This window comes from Somniosus microcephalus, chromosome 19 (genome assembly GCF_052327205.1).
Source record: "Somniosus microcephalus isolate GS21.2 chromosome 19, FLI_Smic_1.0, whole genome shotgun sequence".
Taxonomy (NCBI): Eukaryota; Metazoa; Chordata; class Chondrichthyes; order Squaliformes; family Somniosidae; genus Somniosus; species Somniosus microcephalus.
Window position 1 is genome coordinate 43230702 of NC_141005.1, and position 22759 is coordinate 43253460.

The 22759-nt window shown below is 46.2% G+C and overlaps 1 protein-coding gene across 1 annotated transcript in view; it reads right to left on the reverse strand.

Annotated features, from left to right (window-relative positions):
* Window positions 1-22759, reverse strand: part of LOC147104387 (transmembrane protein 132C-like) — a 1245027-nt gene that overhangs the window by 972757 nt on the left and 249511 nt on the right. The gene's annotated exons all lie outside the window — the stretch shown is intronic.

Below are 22759 nucleotides of genomic sequence, written 5' to 3' on the forward strand. Positions count from 1 at the left end.
GAGTTCTGTGTGGCATTAATTAATGTACTACTTAATTGACCAAAACATTTAGTACCAAGATAATATTGTTAACATTAATTATGACGACAAGATTAAAGTCTATTGGGGGCAAAATTGGGTCGCGCCCCCTTTGGGGTGCTAACTTTGTCGGGCCCTGCGCCCGAAATTCACTGGTAGCGCCCCAAGAGGAAGGCAGGGCACTACTGGAAGCACCCCGCCTCCCTCTTGGGGAGTTGCGAGTGAATATCGCGGCGCTACGTGCAGTAGTGCCACGCGCTGTAGCACGTCGTGCCGCGGTACTGCTGGCCTTCCTCCCCTTATTAAAGGGGAGGGGCCTAGCGCAGCGCGACCCGGGGCCCAGCTGGGCCACCAGGGATCGGAGTGCCAGCAAAAGAGCCCGGTAGTCACGGAGCGCAGCCGGCACCCCGCGGGGGGACTTCACAGGAGGCCGGAGACTGCAACGGGGGCAGCTGCTGGCAGGCGGCCAGCAACAAAAATGGCCACCTGGCACCTCCCCTTTAATTTGCACCTCCCCGGCCACAGGTAGGCCCTCTTGAACATGTCGGACTTAGCATCCAGTGGTAAGTCAGGAGGCACTACCGAAGGTCGCAGCTGGGGTGCGAGTGGGGCGCTGCGCACTGCGATGATGTCATCGCCAGCGGCGCAGCGCCACAGGGCGCTAACGGTTACCGCTGCCGGTAACCTCCCGCTGAATTTCGCGGGAGGTGTTAGCGGTGCCACGCCCAGGCAACCGAATATTTCCCCTATTGACTTTCAAAGAACTTCCAGTAACCTCTTTCAAAAGTTTATTTTCTGCAGTTGCACGGCAGATTTTAACATTATTATCTTTAAACCATTGTTGTTTGTAAAATCCAATTCACGCTGACACTTTATCGAAAAAGTGAAACATCCTGTCTCAGAACACATTAGAATGCAGATCTGTGCATTCTGATTCCAGACATGATTTTGATCCAAGCACAGAATTTCAATATACCATTACCATTCAACTCCAATGTACACGTGTCATTCACAGCCCTTATACAAGTGCTGTTCACTTCCATATTCAATCCCACCTAAATGTATGGATGGGGGAAGGCTTCCTCTCCACATTAGGTACAGTAAAATCATCAATCCAGTCTTCAAAATAGGATTACCATTCCACTACACCTAGCACGCAGAGAACAAATTCCCCATAATTTCCATGTATCATTACCATTCAAAACTCTGGTCCAGGCACAGCAATTCTTAGCAAAATATTATGCATTTATCAGGGCCAAATAATATTTTGAAGAATTGAGCAAAGCTGTAATCGTTACAATGCTGTTGGTGTTAGAAACAATGGGCCAATTTTGTTTTCCAAGACTGTACCCTGTATCATGTTAAGTATTGAGTGCTTCAAATGGAATCTGGCGCCCTGATTGGATCAAGTGGATTTAAAACATTCGGTGAGGTCGGCAAAACTAAAAGTCTAGGCACTTGATCGGACACCTCAACTATAAACTTTTGTTCTTTTAGGTTAACCTATTACAGGGTAAAGAGTGTAAGTCATAGTTATATTAGCTCCTTAAGTGCCCCATATGGAAAGTCTCATTTACTTTTCGACAATAGTCACAGGCAACTAAAACAGTGGAAAACTCTTTTTACCCACATGAAGTCCTTGAATCAGGAAGCACCCATACACAATTACTCCAAAATATTTAGAAAACAAGGGCTAGATTTTCCTCAGTAGTGGATTTACTACCCAGATTGCACCAAAAGTGCAGTACCATCTATTAGTGTAACTCCATCAAGAACTAATCCAATTTTTCACAGTGCACCCTCATTACATATTCTTGGTGGACTCCTGATATTATTAGAACTCTCTATCAGCAGTTTGCCTTGGGTGAGAGTGGGAAGGGAGAGGAGACTCTGAGAGGCACCAGCTGAAAGGGCCACGGTAGCCATTTTGGGCTTCACTGCAATATCTGAGGTTGCTGCTTCTTCGGGGCACTAAGTCCACAAGGTTAGAGCCGCTTCAGTTGAGGTGTTACTGCCTGTGATCTGGCAAAAAGGAGCTGGCCATTTGGCCCCAAGGAAAGAAGGCCCATGATGGGCAGGCCCATGGTCTTGACAGTGAGTGCCTTCCATCTCCAGTAAGGAAGGCCCTCTGAAACCTGGGTTGCATTCCACATGATGGTACGCAGAGTGCCTTCACACACTCTGTTTTATTCTTAAAGGGTAAGCGGCCCTCAAACAAAGACAAGGAAGTTACCCAAGGCTCCTGCTGTAAATTATCACTCAGTCACTTCAGAACCTCCTGGCACTGTCGGAGGAGGAGTCTAAGATTGAATGGAGACACAACAGTAGGCACCAAAGGGAGGCATGGCGGTTTTATACAGTAGGGTGGTTTCCAGATTTGTTGTCAGTGAGATGCTTTTATCACTGACAGGCTATGTACAAATAATAATCAAAAAGGCTAATGCAATGTTAGCCTTTATAACTCGAGGGCTAGAATATAAAGGGCAGGACATTTTGATACAGCTCTACAAAGCCCTGGTTAGACCCCATCTGGAGCACTGTGTACAGTTCCGAGCACCAAACCTTAGAAACAATATGATAGCAATATGATAACAATATGAGTTTTGAAAAAGGGTTAGACCCGAAACGTCAACTCTAATTTCTCTCCACGGATGTTGCCTGGCCTGCTGAGTGTTTCCAGCATTTTCTGTTGTTACTTAGAAACAATATATTGGCCTTGGAAGGAGTGCAGCACAGATTCACCAGAAGATTACCAGGGCGCCAGGGTTAGATTATGAGGAGAGGTTACATAAACTAGGCTTGTATTCCCTGGGATATGGAAGGTTAAGGGGTGATTTGATTGAGATTTTTAGGATTTTGAAAGGAATTGATAGGGTAGAGAAACTTTTTCCGCTGATGCGGGAGTCTAGGGCAAGGGGACATAACCTTAAAATCGGAGCCAGGCCATTCAGGAGAGAAGTTAGGAAACACTTCATCACACAAAGGGTGATAGACGTGTGGAACTTTCTCCCACAAAAAGCAGTAGCTCGCTCAATTAATAATTTTAAATCTGAGATCGATAGATTTTTGCTAGGCAAGGGTATAAAAGGATATGGAACCTAGGCAGGTGGCTGGGGTTAAGATACAGATCAGCCATGATCTTATTTCATGGCGGAACAAGCTCGAGAAGCTGAATGGGATACTCCTGTTCTTATCCAGACTAACGTGAAGAGAAAAGGCTTGCATTTATATAGCGCCTTTCATGACCTCACAATGTCCCAAAGTGCTTTACAGCCAATGTACAGTAGTACATTTTGAAGTGTAGTCCCTGTTGCAATGTAGCAAGGTGGGGAAATGCCTGCACAACGGATTAGCAGAACGATCTTCAAATGGGAGCCTTGGTAGTTTTGGGGGAGAGCTCAATGTCAGCAAGTCATCATTTAGCTCATTGCTATTTGTGGGACCTTGCTGTGCGCAATTGGCTACATAACAACAGTGACTACACTTCAAAAGTAATTCATTATCTGTGAGGCATTTTGGGATATTCTGAGGACCTGATAGGCACAATATAAATGCAAGTCCTTTTAAAAAAAACTTAAAGAAATTCTAAAAAAAATTAAAGGAAACTTTTTTAAACTTTTAAAAAAATTCTTCAAAACAATAACTTAATAGCAATTTTCTCCTAGACCACTTGTGGCCTTTAATTGTGAAGTGTCTTTGACTCATGATAAGCAGGCCCTAATGCCTGGTTTGTATAGGCGTGTTCCCTGCTGATGGCCACTGGACAGTGTAAGGCAGGCGGTGGGGTGGAAATGGGATTCTACAGTAAACCCCACATGCCCACTAGTATTTGCATGTGGCAGGGGAGAACACAGCAGCTGTTTCTGGCCATCTCCAGCAGGAGAGAGGAAAATGGCACAAGTAGGTTTTTGGGGCAGGGATCTGGCCTTGGGCCTTGTGTCCGACTTACAGTACTGTAGTTGTTGGCCATCACAAGCGTGCCCACTAGCGGCAGCAACACAGAGGAAAATTTAGTCCCAAGTGTCAACTATAGTGGTATCCAGGTTGAAATGAAAAAAAGATACCAAACTCTGGCAACTGAACCCTGATAGTATTATACAACCAGACAAGCTAAAACTGACCATGACAGGGCCTGGTCTTTTATCGCACCTATCTCTGTAATCAGTATTGAGCTGCCTATTAAAAATGCCTGTCGCATAAGCTTTAGAGTTCCCATGTGAGCTGATAAATGAAAAGCAATTGGTTTTTTATGCTTTACACAGTTTGTTCCTATTACATTCTCATAAAGATCTTTCAGCTGTCACAGCTCAGAGTAGTCTCACAGCCATTTCACAAATATAAATCCTCAGAAAGTATAAAGCAGTATCAGAGAGAGGATCCATGAGACTCTATCAAATACCAACATCACTCCCAGTGGACTCTTAATCCAGACGACAAACCTTAGGACAAAGGCAATACTCCGATCACCTAGGATTTTATCAGTCAAGTGAAACAGTATTATTGGAAATGGTTGCTCTAATCCACTCAGTGGAAAAATGGAGAGGGCCTTTCTTCCTGTGACACATCTGTCAAACAATCGCTCAAAAAGACCAATATAATCTGCTCCTCCCAGGATCTAATTAACCAGTGACATTATGAACTGACAGGAATTAAGAAATGTAGCTGAAAGCATTATCTCAATTTTCCAATACAGTAAAATGTCACTAATCTGAATCAGTCAGGACTAAATACAGTTCAGGCTAGTGATTTGTCTAAAATAACAACAGAAAATGCTGGAAAATCTCAGCAGGCCAGGCAACATCCGTGGAGAGAGAAATAGAGTCAACGTTTCAGGTTGAAACCCTTCGTCAGGTCGAAACCCTTCGTCAGTGATTTGTCTCGACTGATAGTTCATCACTCAGGATTTGATGCACATTATGCAATGCTGATACCTCTAAAGACTTTTTTTTGATTCGATCCTGGGATGAAGGTGTCGCTGGCAAGGCCAGCATTTATTGCCCATCCCTAATTGCCCTTGAGAAGGTGGTGGTGAGCCGCCTTCTTGAACCGCTGCAGTCCGTGCGGTGAAGGTACTCCCACAGTGCGGTTAGGGAGGGAGTTCCAGGATTTTGACGCAGCGACGATGAAGGAATGGCGATATACTTCAGGATGGTGTGTAACTTGGAGGGAAACTTGCAGGTGATGCTGTTCCCATGTGCCTGCTGCCCTTGTCCTTCTAGGTGGTAGAAGGCATGAGTTTGGGAGGTACTGCCAAAGAAGCCTTGGCGAGAAAATGAAGCAGCCAGTTCAGTTTTAAATCAGGAGGGAGAATTGCCATTTAAATATAAATCTTGCTGGAAAGTAATGGTGGGTTAATGACGCACGCCGTTATTGATGCGCAGATCGGCCAGCAAGTTCAAGGGATTGAGAGATATGCCCTGAGTTGCGAATCTCCAGAATCGCTGGTCGATTTAAGCCACTCCACTGTTTGCTCCTCACAAACGGCATCTTGCCCTTAGCCTTACCGTTATTTTTAACAACATGCTGGATATGCACATTAATTACCCATTAAACACACCACAGACAGTTAGGTCTCGAACTCAACAGCTCAAGTATCTTTTTAATGGCGTAATAATTGTTAATTCAATGCCAATTAACCTCTCTGGCCCAGAAAGTGAACAATTTAAACTGTTCATTCTCATTCCTGCATGTAATAAATAATTGTTAGAGATTTTAAAATTCTCAAATTTTCCTTTGTCTCTTTTTTCCTCTTTCTCTCAATCCAATCTTTCTTTCCCTCTCTATTTCTCTTTCTGTACCTGATTTGACTCTAATTTACCCTCCTGCTCCCTCATTCCTCTGTTTCTTCCTTAATCATTAAATCTCATTGGTTAAGGAGATGCACTGTTGGTCTCGTCATTCACTTGGGCCCCAGATGCTGTTATCAGCTCGCAATTCCAACAAGTCATGGCGTAAAAAATTTCAAGCTGAAGGAAAAAGTCTAACTACTGGTGTAGGCCGCAAGACGCCCTGCTCCAGCAAGATCTGGCCCAGTGTCATCGCTTCAAATCATCCATTTAAATATTACAGCGCTGGAGAAGTGGAGTTCAGTAACTGACATAAAATGCTCTGCAATAATATTGAAATAGCTATTCTTCCTCCTGACCACCTTCTCCCCATCTCCCCTCAATTTCAGTCCCAGCTTGCACTGCTCATTTTAAGTTTAAGCTGATTTTTAAACTCGGGGAGAGTTCTTGCTGTCCCATCAGTCATTGGATCAGTTACACTCCCACTGTCATTTGATCAAAGTTAAGTGTCTGTGAACTAATATTCCTCTCTAAATTCCAAGATAAAAGGTTAACATTGTATTAATTTAACATAAATTAGAACTTACTCATGCTGACTAATGCCTGAACCATTATCACCACCCCTATAGAAAGCCATTATCAGCATCCCCGCCCCACCCTCATAGAAAGTGCACTTCCTTCTTCAATGGGATGTGTTCTTTTCAAAGCTGTCATTCTAGTTCGGATTATTGATCTTTGGCATCTACTATAATATGCTGCTCTTGTGCTAAAGTTACGCAACAAACACACAAAATATATGTACTGATAAAATATATGATATACATACACTAACTAAAACAACAAATTTTTTGCCGAAGAAAGTGCTGACCATAAAGGGGCATATTTGACAGAAATGCCTTACTTATAAACAGAAATTCACATCTGAAAGCAACAGCCTCTTGCTGGATGGCTGTAGAAATTTTCCAATAAAGATGTTTGCTGAAATACTTCTAACGTACAGTCTTCACAGCAAAGTAATCATAGAGACCATCCAGGAATAGCTGGCACAGAGCAGTGGGATGTGAGTTATCAGCTTATCCGCCGCAGCCAACTAGAAACCAGGAACTTCCACATGGGGAAGAAAAGACAACTAGAGGGCGATCACCTCAGACACTGAGCAGCAGACAGACGGCTGGGAAGAGGCATCTCTGCCTTCTCCCAAGGTTGGTTTGCTGCACGGGCAGGGCTAAGTATGGGGAAGAGGAGAAAATACTTTCAATATAAAACTGTCCATGGATATCTTTGATAAGTTTTAATGTGGACTCCATAATTATTGGAGAAGTACTTTGGCACACATTGAAATACTAAACCATCAAACTTTTACGAGAGGTGTAATGTTGGACTGGGGGTGAGGGGATGGATGTTGAATAGAATCCTGGAACGAATGATTGACCCACTATGGTTTCTAATCTGTGCATAATGACCTGGTCAATGAAGCCGACTGTTAGTTGGCCACATTTATTGATGGCACAAAAATCAGGAAAATAGTAAATTCAGAGAATATAGCAAAAAAGCTGCAATTGGGAAGACACATGATGAATTCAATTTAACATTGTTAAATGTAGAGTATTGAACGTAGGTCAAATTATGGGACATAAGTATAAAATGAATGGAACTGAATTAGCACAAGGGAATTTAAAAGGAACCTGAACTTGATTTTAGACAAGTCACTTTCATTGTCTAAACAAATTTGGTGAAGAAATTTAAAACAACAAGGAAGAGAATGGCTTTACAATGGCCCAGTAAACTTGTCCAGGAGGTAGCTGAGCCATACAGACCAGGAATGTCGCAGGTTTAATCACTGGTCTGTGCTGAGGTGGTTGATCTCAACTGGGGCAACAGCAGGGATGCTAACTTCACCCTCGGCACTCCTGGATTAAAAAGAAAACCATTGGCCAAGGGTTCCTACACCTGGTCACTATCCGGCAACCCCTGCTGGAAGGATGTGTATGTGGACATGGTGGGGCTCAGCTGTGATAGAACCCATAGTTCAATACCTTCTGACATGCCATCAAGGCAGACGTGTGAATAAGGGCCACTTCAGCAAAGTACTGGAGAGCTGTTGGTATCTGTGTAATTGTACTGCAGCAAGTAATTAACACCTTTAACAGAGGCTAAGAGGTGAGCAAATTGTTGATGGAGAAAAATGTGCTGGTGCTCAGTTTTGATCCTCATGCCACAAAAATATACACTTTGATTAGAAAGGGTACAGAAGAGAACAAGACTGATGCCAAGCATCAGGGTGGATGAGCTATGAAGAAAGGTGAGAGAAACTAAAGCCTTATGGTCTCTAGCAAGAAGTTGGTTAAGAAAATACCTTACTGAAGTATATAAAATATTAAGTAGAATCATAGAATGGTTACTGCACAGAAGGCGGCCATTCAGCCCGTCGAGCCCGTGCCAGCTCTCTGCAAGAGCACTTCAGCTAGTCCCATTCCCTCGCCCTTTCCCCGTAGCCCTGCAATATTTTTTCCTTCAGGTACTTGCCCAATTCCCTTTTGAGAGGCACGGGCAGTACATTCCAGATCTTAACCACTCGCTGCGTGAAAAAGTTTTTCCTCATGCCGCCTTTGGTTCTTCTGCCAATCACCTTAAATCTGTGTCCTCTGGTTCTCGACCCTTCTGCTAATAGGAGCAGTTTCTCTCTATCTACTCTGTCCAGACCCCTCATGATTTTGAACACCTCTATCAAATCTCCTCTCAACCTTCTCTGCTCTAAAGAGAACAATCCCAGCTTCTCCAGTCTATCCACTTTAACTGAAGTCCCTCATCTCTGGAACTATTCTTGTAAATCTTTTCTGCACCCTTTCTAAGGTCTTCACATCCTTCCTAAAGTGCGGTGCCCAGAATTGAGGCCGAACCAGTGTTTTATAATGGTTCATCATAACTTCCTTGCTTTTGTACTCAATGCCTTTATTTATGAAGGCCAGTATCTTGTATGCTTTTTTTTAACCACTTTCTCAACCTGCCCTGCCACCTTCAACGATTTGTGCACATATACCCCCAGGTCTCTCTGTTCATGCATCCCCTTTAGAATTGTACCCTTTAATCTATATTGCCTCTCCTCGTTCTTCCTACCAAAATGTATCACTTCACACTTTTCTGCATTAAATTTCATCTGCCACATGTCTGCCCATTCCACCAGCCTGTCTATGTCTTCTTGAAGTCTATCACTATCCTCCTTGCTGTTCACTATACTTCCAAGTTTTGTGTCATCTGTAAATTTTGAAATTGTGCCCTGTACACCCAAGTCCAAGTCATTAATATACATCAAGAAAAGCAGTGGACCCCTGGGGGACAACACAGTGTACCTTCCTCCAGTCCGATAAACAACCGCTCACCACTACTCTCTGTTATAGATAAGGTAGAACCAGATTATTACTTTGAAGAAAGGCAAGAAATTGGAATCAAAAGGCATAAAAAGAAATCAGTGAAAACCAAATTAGGAATAGATATTTAGAAAACCTTCTTTACTTAAAGGGTGTTGAATGTTTGGAATAACCTACTAAGCAAGTCAATACAGCCAAGCATTGGGGTGATTCAAATTACAAATGGATGCTAGGATGGGAGATTGAATGTATGAAGGGGATGAGCTTCAATGGGCTGAAAAGCCAGTTATCCCTAAGGCTTCTTGTACTATGTTGAATATTATTGGAGCAGAGATCACCTCGTACAACAGGTAGGTAGGTACCTTATAGCGTTTATCAGGGCCAGAGTGGTCTAGTTTTGATTGATTAAGGGGGGTCACAGAGGAATATTCCAAATTTGTTTCCCCATAATTGGCCTGGGTCTTTTTGCCTCTGCCAGGAGATTATATGGCTCCAAGTGGGGTGGAGAGTGTATGTGTTGTGATGCATAAGGCATCACAACTGTATAGGACAAGCTGGATGGACCATTAGATTTATCCCTAAGAGTTGTGTGTATATTTCTGTTTCAAGACCAGAGTGAACTCACATTGTCGCATTTCATCTGTCTTAGGTACACTGCTGCCTAATTTTTAATAAAAGGAAAGACTTGCATTTATACAGCGCCTTTCACAACTTCAGGATGTCCCACAGCATTTTATAGCCAATGAAGTGTGTCTGAAGTGTAGTCACTGCTGTAATGTAGGAAACGCAGCAGCCAATATGCGCACAGCAAGGTCCCACCAATGCAGTGTGACAATGACCAGATCATCTGTTTTTATACTGATGTTGGTTGAGGGGTAAGTATTAGCCAGGACTCCGGGGAGAACTCCCCCGCTCTTCTTCACATAGTGCCATGGGATCTTTTACATCCACCTGAGAGGGCAGATCGGACCTTGGTTTAATGTCTCATCTGAATGCCAGCACCTCCAACAGTGCAGCACTCCCTCAGCACTAGATTTCTGCAGTGGGAGTTGAACCCACAATCATCTGACTCAGGTGCGAGAGTGCTACCACTGAGCCACAGCGAAATCAAACCTTTTTTGATTATATTTGACTTGTTAACAAAGAATTTAATGAAAGCAGACAAAGCCACTTTCAATACACTTTCATATAATTAGCCCTGTCATCAGACTTAAATTTACAAAGCTTAAATCCTTTGTTCACTCTTATTTACATTGTGCATCAATTTTCCACATCTTTTATAGGGCTTTCATCTTCCTGGCAATGACACTGGATTCAGACAGGTTAGAAGGTGATTGTACCATAGACACGGTAAACTACAACTGCCATATTACAACAGCATGTCTCAGTGGGATTACACAATACAGTAAAGAAATATGAGAATTTTAAAGTACGGTTGATTTGTAACATTAACAAATGATTTGTAACCTCCAAACCACTTAAGTAATTTTGCATTGGTAATGCTCCATTAATTCTATAGTATTTAATTCTTTGTACATTTTAAATCCCATGTTCTTGCTGTAATTTTAAGTGCTGTAAGTTAAAAGGTTAAAGTATCAAGCCTATAACTTTTTTCAAATTGGTAATAGTCCCAACAGCAATTGCAATCCTAATGATAGATTCTGCTGGGACACCATTGTACTGCAACAATTATTTTATTATTTTTCTAAACTTATATTAGACAATTTATTACAACTATGTATATTGTAAAACAAACATATGTACAGAGGAGATTTGGGACTTTGACATTTGCATGAAATGTTTTTGAAGCTGAAAATAAGAAATGCCATAGCACTCGGCCTCCTGGATGCCAGGATTGCCCTAGGCAGATCATCTTTTGCTCTCAGTCTTAACAAAAAGGAATAGGAAAAGCAGATGGTAGTCCATAGTACAAGACGATTAAGTTAAGATGCAGTCATGGCATGAATTTCTACAACATTTCAATTCTTACTCAACTATCAGTCAGACGTCCCTTTGCCCTCACTGATAACGGTCTTATGTCTCCAATTTTTCATATCTCCACCTGCCCGCTGTGGTTCTGTAATGCTTAATACCCTTGCCTAACAAAAGTCTATCAATCTCAGTTTTGACATTTTCAATTGACCTCAGCTCAACAGCCTTTTGGGGGCAAGAGTTCCAGATCTCCACTACCCTTTGTGTGAACTGCTTACTGACATCACCCCTGAATGGCCTAGCTCTAATTTTCAGGTTACACCCCCTTGTTCTGGACTCCCCCACCAGAGGAAATAGTTTCTCTCTATATTCCCTATCAACTCATCTTAAACACCTCAATTAGATCATCCCTTAATCTTCTATACTCGAGGGAATACAAGCCCAGTCTATGCAACCTGTCCTCATAATTTAACCCTTTTAGCCCAGATATCATTCTGGTGAATCTGCGCTGCACCCCCTCCAGGACCAATATATCCTTCCTGAGCAGCGGTGCCCAGAACTGAACACAGTACTCCAGAGCTTTATATAACTGTAACATAACTTCCTAACAATAGACTTCAGCTTTGTGTACTATGTAGCTCCAAAAAGCCCCTTTCCATCCTACACATTAACCTGGATCTTTATCAATGCAGACAGGAACAACAACAACATGCATTTATATAGCACTTTTAATGTAGAAAAAGCATTCCAAGAAGCTTCAGAGGCATAATCAAAATATGGGTGCTAAGCCAAAGTGTTAGATCCGTGATTCTTTAAATAGGATGTTTCCCAAGAACTACACGGATGCTGTAACTTAACAATCAACAGGTAGTTACTGGAGTAGAGTAGTCTCAAGACTGAAGTACAGAAGCCTGCTCCGGCTTTATATACAGGTGTGGTCACTGCCGGTACTACAGTATACAGGAGCTGTAAAACAGTTCTCTCTTAAAGGTACATACACAATTCCTCCCCTTTTAGATTAACAGTACCATAACATTCATTCAACAATTAACATTTTTAACATGCAACATTAACTGAAAATAGTCCGTTTATAGATTCAATCTTTGGGGCGGCTTCCTGATCCTTTCGGGATAGCGCCTTTCCTGAGGTTCTTGTTCTTGGTGCGGAGGCGATTCTGGCCCCTTTTCGTCGGTTAGTTCATCGGTTTCCACTGCTACTGGTTCGGAGGTAGATGCTACCGGTATGTCGGGTTCATCCCCAGGTACTCGAGACATGGGGTTGACTCGTTCCTGTGACGCTAAGATCTGATCGACGTGGCGTCTCACAATGTTCTCCCCGACATCCACTGTGTACATTAATGGCCCCTGCCTTGTGCATATCATTCCGGGTTGCCATTTTTCTTCGGTAGTCACGGGCCAAGACTGGTTGTCCTACATTGAAGCTCCTTGTTGGCTTCTCATTGATGTGCTGGAATTGTTTATCCTCAACATTTCTTCGCACATTGGGTCTGAGCAAATCCAGACGAGATCTCAACCTTCGGTTAAAGAACATCATGGCCGGGGTCTGGTTGGTAACTGCATGTGTCGCATTTCTGTAAGCTAATAGGAAATTGTCCACCTTATGCTGTAGTGGAATTTCATCGTCGCACATGGTCTTTATCGCCTTTTTGAAGGTTTGTACGAACCTTTCAGCCAATCCATTTGTGGCTGGATGATACGGGGCGGATGTGTAATGCCTTACCCCATTCCTTCTCATAAATTTTCGAAACTCTTTGGACACAAACTGTGGTCCATTATCAGAGCAAATCTGCTCTGGCAAGCCGTTCCTGGCAAATATGGTCCGTAGGACTGCAATCGTTTTCTCTGTAGTGGTTGAGGACATTTTTATCACCTCAGGCCATTTCGAGTGAGCATCCACTGCTATTAAGAACATAGAGTCCATGAATGGACCAGCAAAATCAATATGCACCCGTTGCCATGGAGAGGAGGGCCACTCCCATGGGTGTAGAGGGGCATGTGGTGGTGCATTTTGGACCTTCTGGCATCCTGAGCAGCTCTTGGTTAGGTCCTCAATTTGTTGATCGATCCCCGGCCACCACACATAAGCCCTAGCAAGGCTTTTCATTTTCACCCCTCCCAGATGACCTTCATGAAGCTCATTTAGCACTCTCTCCCTTAACTTGGGTGGAATCACCACTCGGGATCCACACATCACTGTCCCCTGGCATACTGACAGCTGTTCTCTTCTGGATGAGAATGCTGGCAACAGTGAGTCGCCATGTGTTGGCCATCCCCTCACCATCAAATCATATACCCGAGACAGTGTCGGATCATTGCGGGTCTCCTTCTCTATATCCGCGTTCGTTACTGGCAATCGTTCAATTATTGACGAATAAAATATCTCGATAGGGTCCACTGCTGGTGCTTCCTCCACAGTAGGCAGTGGCAGGCGCGATAGCCCATCAGCGTTTCCATGCTGTTTCGTGCCTTTATATTCTATTTCATATTGATTCGCCCCTAGAAACAGGGACCATCTTTGTAACCATTGTGCAGTCATCACTGGAACGCCCTTCTTAGGATTAAAGATGGAGACAAGTGGTTGGTGGTCAGTCAGCAAGGTGAACTTCTGCCCATGCAGATAGTGGTTGAATTTTTTTACTCCCCATATTAAGCTGAGGGCCTCCCTGTCAATCTGGGCGTAGTTGCACTCGGCTGAGGTTAGTGGCCGAGACGCAAAGGCTACTGGCCTCTCCAACCCGTCTGGGAATTTGTGCGACAGCACCGCTCCAATACCATAGGGTGATGCATCACATGCCAAACGAATTGGTAGTGCTGGGTTGAAATGGGCCAACACCTCTTTTGATGTGATCAATTCTTTACACTTCTGGAAAGCTCGTCTACGTTCGTCATTCCACTTCCATGGCACCCCTGTTTGCAGTAAGGTGTTCAGTGGGTGTAGTACCGTGGACAAATTTGGTAAGAACTTATGGTAGTAGTTTACCAGCCCGAGGAACGACCTCAGTTGTGACACATTTTCCGGTGCTGGAGCCTTGACTACTGCCTCAATCTTTTCAGGGGACTTATGTAACCCCTCTTCATCGATGACGTGGCCACAATACGAGATCTGCTTCTGGAAAAACTCGCACTTGTGGCGATTAGCTCATAGCCCATATTCCTTTAATCTGGTGAGCACCTTCTCCAAGTTGGCGAGATGATCACTGTCATTTTCGCCCGTGACCAGGATGTCGTCCAAATAACACGGTCCCTGGAATCCCTTGCAGGACTTGATCCATCGCCCTTTGCCAAATAGCCGGAGCCGATGCTACCCTGAACACCAGCCGGTTGTATTGATAGAGACCTTTGAGTGTTGATCGTGAGGTATTGTTTCGAGGCTTCTTCTACCTCCATTTGCAAGTACACCTGGGCTAGATCAATTTTGGTGAAGCGTTTACCTCCAGATAGCGAGGCGAAAATATCCTCAATTCGTGGAAGCAGATATTGTACCATGTGAAGCATTGCGTTCACTGTCACCTTAAAATCCCCACAGATGCGGACCTTCTTTGGTTCCCCAGGCGTATTACTCAATGACCTCTTCATTACAGGAACGATGGGTGTAGCCCACTCGCTCCAGTCTACTTTGGACAGTACTCCTGAATGTTCCAACCCTTCCAGCTCTGCTTCGACGGCTGGTCTGATCGCATAAGGCACCGGTCTGGCCTTAAGAAACTTTGGGCTTGCATTTTCCTCTATTTTAATCGTTGCTGTTATGCCTTTTAGTGTTCCGAGTCCCTCCTGGAACACTTCTTTTGCGTCAGTTAGCATTTTTGACAGTCGTCCAGGTGTGACGTCGTCATCCTTTTTGGCCTCAACCTTCAGTGCCTGTATGGAATGCCAATCTAATTGTATCTTCCGGATCCATTCATGTCCTAGCAGTGGTGGTCCTCCATCTGGCAATACACATAAGTCCATTTTAGGTATTTCCTGGCCTTTGTATATCACTTTCACCCTTATTTTTCCTTTGGGGTAGACTTTTTGCCCAGTGTACGTCTTCAAGACAATCTCTGTAGCTTTCAAGGGTATATGTGAAAATAGCCGCTTGTAGTCCCTTTGGTTTATGACTGTTAGGGCTGATCCTGTGTCCAATTCCATTTTCACTTGGACTCCGTCTATCTTGAGTGTAACCCAGATAGTCTGGTGATCCTCCATTTTAATTACCTTATGTAGTTCCAGACAACCCAGCTCCTTGCTTCCGGAGTCTGTGTCACTTTTCTGTTCGTCTGAACTACTGTCCATCACCTTGTGTACCTTTTTGTACTTCTCCTGTGGAGATTTCTTACTGTTGGTTTTCTTCCCAGACCTGCAGACTCTTGCTATGTGTCCTGCTTTTCCACACTGTCTGCACACTTGGTCCTTGAACCAACAATCCTTCTGGTCGTGTGTTGTTCTGCCGCAGCGATAACACTTCCCTGTTCCATAGGACATTTCATTGGTGCCATATTCTTGCGGTCTCCGTTGTATCTCTGCAGTGCCCCGTGCAGCTGCTTCGTGTGATACTGCCATACTGAAAGCCTTGTCCAGCGTAAGATCCTTTTCTGATAGAAGCCGTTTCTGGGTTCCTTCACTTTGAAGCCCACACACAAACTTGTCCCTTAACGTATCTGCTAGTCCCACTCCAAACTGGCAGTGTTTCGATAGCTTGCGCAGTTCCGTTAAGTACTCAGCATTGCTTTCGTCTTTGTGTTGGTTCCTTTTTTGGAACTTAAATCGTTCTGCTATCAGCAGCGGTGTGGGGTTGAAGTGGTCCTGTAGGATTTCTACTATGCTTTCGAAATTCTTATTCACAGGCTTCTCTGGGGTTATTAGGTTTCGCAGTAACCCATAAGTTTTTGCACCCATGGAATTTAACAAAACCAGTGCTTTCCTAGCATCTGGCACTTCATTCGCCCTGCAGTACACCTCAATACGTTCCACATATGTCGCCCAATCTTCGACTTCATTGTCGAACGTAGAGATACTGCCACTCTTCGGCATCCCTGGGTGTGATTTAACTGTCAAAAATGGCGTCTCCCGCGCTTTCCCTTCTTCTCCGCTGGCACAAAATGGCGTCTCCCGCGCTTTCCTTTCTTCCCGCGCTCGCCCTTCTTCTCCGCTGCGGCTTCTAAAAATGGCGTCTCCCGCGCTCTTCCTTCTTCTCGGCGGCTCAATGGCGTCGCCCGTGCTCTCCCTTCTTCTCCCCGCGGATACTGTTCAGCCCTTGAGCCCTGGCTGTGCTCTGCGCGTTTTTTTTTTCTGTGCGCCTTTCCCATTTCCGCCGCTCGGTCCTGAACCCGGCTGCTGCTTTACCCTCTCTCTCTCCATTTTGTTTTTCCTCGACGCCGCTCGGTTTTCAACCCCCGGCTGCGCCCTGTGCGCTTCACCCTCTATCTTACCCCGTCGACGCTGCTCGGCTTTTTCTCTGCCGTCGGTCGGCTCCAGCCGCCGCTGTCCGGGAAGGGTCTGCGCTGTACCTGTCGTCAGTCTGTTGCTGATCGTCGTGGCTGGGGAACCAAGCCCGGCTCGCCACAGCCTCCCCTGCGATGTTCACTCTCTGCCGGATGACTGGGCGGTTGCTCGTTGTCGACGCCTGTGTTTCTGGCCTCGACTTTCTTCCACCGCCCTCCCGGAGCGAATCCTCGAAGGGAAATGCAGAGTTGCAGGTAGATTGGAATCGACACTCGTCGCCACTGTTAGATCCGTGATTCTTTAAATAGGATGTTTCCCCAAGAACTACACGGATGCTGTAACTTAACAATCAACAGGTACTTACTGGAGTAGAGTAGTCTCAAGACTGAAGTACAGAAGCCTGCTCCGGCTTTATATACAGGTGTGGTCGCTGTCGGTACTACAGTATACAGGAGCTGTAAAACAGTTCTCTCTTAAAGGTACATACACAACACAAAGAAGGTGATATTGCCAGGGATGACCAAAAGCTTGGTCAAAGAGATGGGTTTTAAGGAGGGGCTTAAAGGAGGAGACAGAGTTGAAGAGGTGGTGTGGCTTAGGGAGGAAAGTGCAGAAGTGGGGCCTGGGTGGCTGAAGGCTTGGCCACCAATGGTGAAACAATAGGTGGGGTGGATGCACAATAGGCCAGAGTCAGAGGAACAGAGAACTCGGGGGGCGGGGGGGGGAGGGGAGGGGGGATCCCAACATAGGGAGGGGCGAGGCAATGAAGGGATGTAAATGTGAGATTGAGAATTTTTAAATTTGAGGCGTTGGGGGATTGGGAGCCAATGTAGGTCAGCCAGAAAAGAGTGCTGGGTGAACAGGTCTTGGTGCAGGATAGAATACAATCGGCACAGTTTTGGATGAACCAAGTTTATGGAGGAAGAGGTTGCAAGGCTGCCCTGGAGGCCTTTGGAATAGTCAAGTCTGGAGGTGACAAAGGCATAGATCAGAGTTTCAGCAACAGGTGAGCCGGTAGGGCAGGAGTGAGCAATGTTATGGAGGTGGAAGTAGGCAATCTTTGTGACGGAAAGGGTATAGGGTTGGAAGCTCAGCTTGGGATTGAATAGAACACCGAGGTTACAAACAACCTGACGCGGTAGCTAGGTTAGGGGTTGGAATTGTTGACAAGTGTACGCAATTTGTGGTAAGACCACGTGCGATGACTTTGGTCTATGCAATGTTTAGCTGGAGGAAATTGCTGCTAATCCAAGACTTGATGTCGGCAAGCAGTGTGACAACACAGCGGTAGTGGAAAGGTAGAACTGGCCGTCATCAGCGTAGATGTGGAAGCCAATCCCATGCCTGTGGATGATGCTGCAAAGGAGGAGCAAGTAGGAAAAGGAGGCCAAGGATAGATCCTTGGAGCTAACAGTGCAATGGGAGAAGAGAAGCCTTTGCTAAAGAAATGCTGCCCTTTCAAATTATTAATCACCATATACCATAATCATACAAAATGAAAATATAATTCTAAGGCTTATAAACATGAATAATACTTGGGTCATTTCTTTATGCTTTCCAAAGGATTTTTGTTTGTTTATTTTAATTAATTACTTTTATTATAAATGGCCTTGCAGCTCTGCTGTGCCTACTATTGTCTCTGCATTTAAATTATACTCCTTTAAATCAAATTACACAAGGCACTAATTAACATGCTGTCCTTCCAGTAATGAAGCTGTGTACCCTTCCAGCAATAGTGTGTCTCCTCACACTAATGATGTGTCTCCTCACACTAATGATGCATGCCCTTACACTTAACAATGTGTGTACTTACACCAACAATTATGCCTGCACTCAACTTTGATGTGTGCCCTTGCACTTAATGCATGTCCTTACACTAATTATGGTGTGTGCCTTTATACTAATAATGTGTGCCCTGACATCAATGATACACGTCCTTGCACCAATGACATGTGCTCTCACAATAATTATGGTAAATGCCCTTACATTAATGTAGTGTGCTCTATCAATGATGTATTCCCTTACACTAATGATGATGATTTGTGCTCTCACACTCATTAGAAATATTTTGAGGAACGTTTAATGCTATTGAGATAGTAGGTATCACAAAAGATCCCAATCTTCAAATATGATTAGATTTCAAAACATCAATGCCGGGACTAAATGTGTGACGTGCAGAACATAAAAGTCTATGGCTATATAAAGCTGACTAGCAAAGGTTATGGGATGTAAGAGGAATGCACAGTACATATATATAATCAGCAAGAAAATGCTGGGTTGTGGTGGAGCCATCAAAGGACTCAGAGCGGTTGTACATAATTCCTTTAACAGCAATGTAGTTACTGTCTGTGCCTGTACCTTTAATTACACTGTTTGACTGTACAATGCCTAGTTACCTTTACAGCACGGTTTCAACGTGATGACGTCATGCCGTTAGTCACGTGATGCCCCAATGGCGGGAAGAACGTGATGACGTCAGTCTTCTGACCAGAGGATCAGTCCTCGTGGAGCCCTCAAGGAGAGTAGACCTGTTATTGATGTGTTCTAGCAGTTTCCAGTTTAAACTCGTTTGGTTTCATTAAAGTTCGTTAATTTAATTACCTGAGTCGAACTCAGTCTTTTTGATAGGAACCTCCGTTCCCACATTGGTGACCCTGACGTCTACAAATGATTTTCGTGGAAGATTCGACATGGACACGAACGCCGTCACGCTGAAACTGCCACAGTTCTGGGAGCAACAACCAGACGCCTGGTTCATCCAGGCTGAAGCCCAGTTCGCCATTCGGAACATCATCGCGGATCAGACCCGTTATTATTACGTGGTCTCCGCCCTCGACAGTGCAACTGCATCACGGATCATCAGCCTCATCAGTAGTCCTCCTACTGACAGCAAGTATGATGCAATTAAGGCGCGGTTGCTTCAGGTTTTCGGGCTATCAAAGTCGGAGCGTGCTCGCCGGCTCATTACGCTGCCCAGCCTCGGGGACTCCAAACCGTCCGAGCTCATGAGCCAAATGCTCGCGCTTTTGGGTGCTGAACCGGAATGTTTCATCTTCCGGGAGCTTTTCCTCTATCAACTGCCTGAACAGGTTCAGGCTGCCCTAGCCAGCCCTGACATTACTGACTGCGCCAAGCTTGCGGCCGAAGCCGATAAGATTTTCACGGTTACCCAGCAGTGCTGCGCGGCCACGAGGCGCCGACCCCCCAAAGACGCGGTCCCGGCTTCTCCTACAGTGGGCTGCTGTTCCTACCACACCCGTTTTGGCAAGAAAGCACGATGCTGCCTTCCCCCCTGCAGTTTTGCACCCAAAAAAAACACAAGAAGGCGCAGGCGGCGTCCCTGGCGACGGATGACCAAGTCTAACGGGTGTTCCGCGGTGGCGATGGCCGTCGGTTCTACGGGGAAACTCCTCTATATCACCGATTCCCTCTCGGGCCGCCATTTCCTTTGTGACACCGGGGCGCAGTGTTGCATTCTACCTGCGTCGAAGCTCGACACGCAGACTGGGAACCTTGGTTTTTCCCTCGTAGCGGCTAATGGTGCAGCTATTCAAACGTTCCGAAAGCGGCGGGTCGAAGTCTGTTTCGGCAGTCAGCGCTTCTTTTGGGATTTCGTCATGGCTACAGTCTCACAGCCTGTCCTAGGGGCAGATTTTCTGTGTGCCAACAGCCTACTAGTCGACATCTGGCACCGCCGGCTGATCAACGCGGCCACCTTCCACTCGATTCCGTGCTTCCACAGTACCTCCGTGGTGCGCTCCATTGCCTGTGCTTTCCCTCCTCCAGATGACTTCACGCGGCTCCTCGGGGAGTTTCCAGAGCTAACAAGGCCCACCTTCTCCTCTTTGGCGACGAAACATGGTGTTGAACATCACATCACCACTACTGGCACTTATGCGCGGGCTAGAAGGCTCGAACCCGGCAAGCTTGCAGCGGCGAAGGCGGAGTTCGCCACAATGGAGCGGCTCGGGATCATTAGGCGATCGAAGAGTCCCTGGTCCTCGCCTCTCCACATCGTGCCGAAACCAGGTGGTGGCTGGCGGCCATGCGGTGACTACCGACGTCTCAACAACGCCACCACTCCGGATCGGTACCCGATCCCGCATATCCAGGACTTCTCGGTCCACTTGGCGGGAAATTCTATCTTCTCTAAAGTTGACCTCATCCGTGGATATCACCAGGTTCCAGTGCACCCACAAGACACCCCGAAAACCGCAGTCATCACCCCTTTTGGCCTCTTTGAGTTCCTGTGGATGCCGTTTGGCTTAAAGAACGCAGCACAGGCGTTCCAGCGTTTAATGGACTCCGTTCTTCGAGACCTGTGTTTCCTTTTCGTCTACCTTGACGACATACTCATCGCCAGTGCCAGCAAGGAGGAGCACATCTCCTATTTGCGTTCCCTTTTTACGCACCTCAGCCAACACGGTTTAATCATCAACCCGGCCAAGTGCCAGTTCGGCCTGCAACAAATCAACTTCCTGGGACATCGCATAATATCGGACGGCGCTGTCCCTTTGGCGACGAAGGTCGAGGCGGTTACTTCTTTCCCGCGGCCGTCGACAGTCAAGGCCTTGCAGGAGTTCCTGGGGATGGTCAACTTCTACTACCGTTTTGTCCCCAAGGCGGCTCAACTCATGCAACCCTTGTTCGGGGCCCTCAAGGGCAAGTCCGGTAAAGACCCAATCAGCTGGACAGCTGAAATGATCCAGGCATTCGCCGACACCAAGAACGCTTTGGCCAACGCAACCATGCTGGCGCACCCACTTCCAGGTGCTACTATTGCCCTTACCACCGACGCGTCAGACTACGCCATCGGTGCAGTGCAAGAACAGTGGGTCAACGGCACGTGGCAACCGCTGGCGTTTTTCAGCCGTCAATTGCGAAAAAATGAAAAAAAGTACAGCACCTTCGATAGGGAACTACTGGCCCTTTTCCTCACCATTCGCCATTTCCGGTTTTTATTGGAGGGGCGCCCCTTCACGGCTTTTGTCGACCACAAACCCTTTACGTTCGCCATGGCCAAGACCGCCGAACCGTGGTCCGCTCGTCAACAACGTCACTTGACGTTCATTTCCGAATTTACCACGGACATTCAACGCGTGTCTGGTAAGGACAACCTGGTGGCAGATTGCCTCTCCCGTGCGACGGTCCACGCGGTGCACTTGGGAATCGACTACGCCCTCATGGCGGCAGATCAGGTTTCGGATTCGGAGATCCAATCATATAGAACCGTTCCCTCTAACTTCCAAGCGACCGACGTCATCTTCCAGGCCGCAGGTGCCACACGCCTTTGCGACGTTTCCATGGGAGTTCCTCGTCCCATCGTGCCAGTCGCATGGCGCTGGAGGGTTTTTAATGCCATACACGGGTTGTCGCACCCGGGGATGAAGGCTTCGCAATGGCTTATGTCAGCCAAGTTCATCTGGAAAGGTATGCACATCGATGTCCGTGACTGAGCTAATACTTGCGTCGTATGCCAGAAGGCCAAAGTCCAGCGTCATGTCAAGACTCCAGTGGCTGCGTTCACTGTTCCGGAGCGTCGTTTCGACCACGTGCATGTGGACCTCGTGGGGCTGCTTCCGCCTTCTCAGGGTTATACTCATCTCCTCACCATAGTGGACCGCACCACTAGGTGGCCAGAGGCAATTCCTTTGGTTTCCACCACGTCGGCAGACGTCGCTAGAGCTTTCATCTCCTGTTGGGTTGCCCGTTTTGGGGTACCGGCGGACATCTTCTCTGACCACGGGTCACAATTTTCCTTGGATCTTTGGAACGCTGTGGCTCAGGGGCTCGGTACCAAACTTCATCGCACCACCGCCTATCATCCGCAGGCAAATGGCCTTTGCGAGCGATTCCACAGGTCGCTTAAAGCCTCTCTTCGGGGCAGTCTTCAAGGCGCAGGATGGGTGGACAGACTCCCATGGGTTCTGTTGGGTCTCCGTACAGCTCCCAAAGATGATCTACAATCGTCTTTGGCTGAACTCGTCTATGGCCAGCCGCTCCGTGTACCAGGAGATTTCCTCCCTTCTCCCACAGGGCCATGGTCCGCCTCCCGGCAACTCGTTCGCCACCAAGAAGCGGCCAGATGCTTTGCTCCGATACCTACGTCCAATCACGGTTTGCAGACCTCCTACATGCCACCGGGACTGAAGAGTGCGGAGAATGTCTTCATCCGCCATGACGCTCACCGGGATCCGCTCAAGCCCCCTTACAC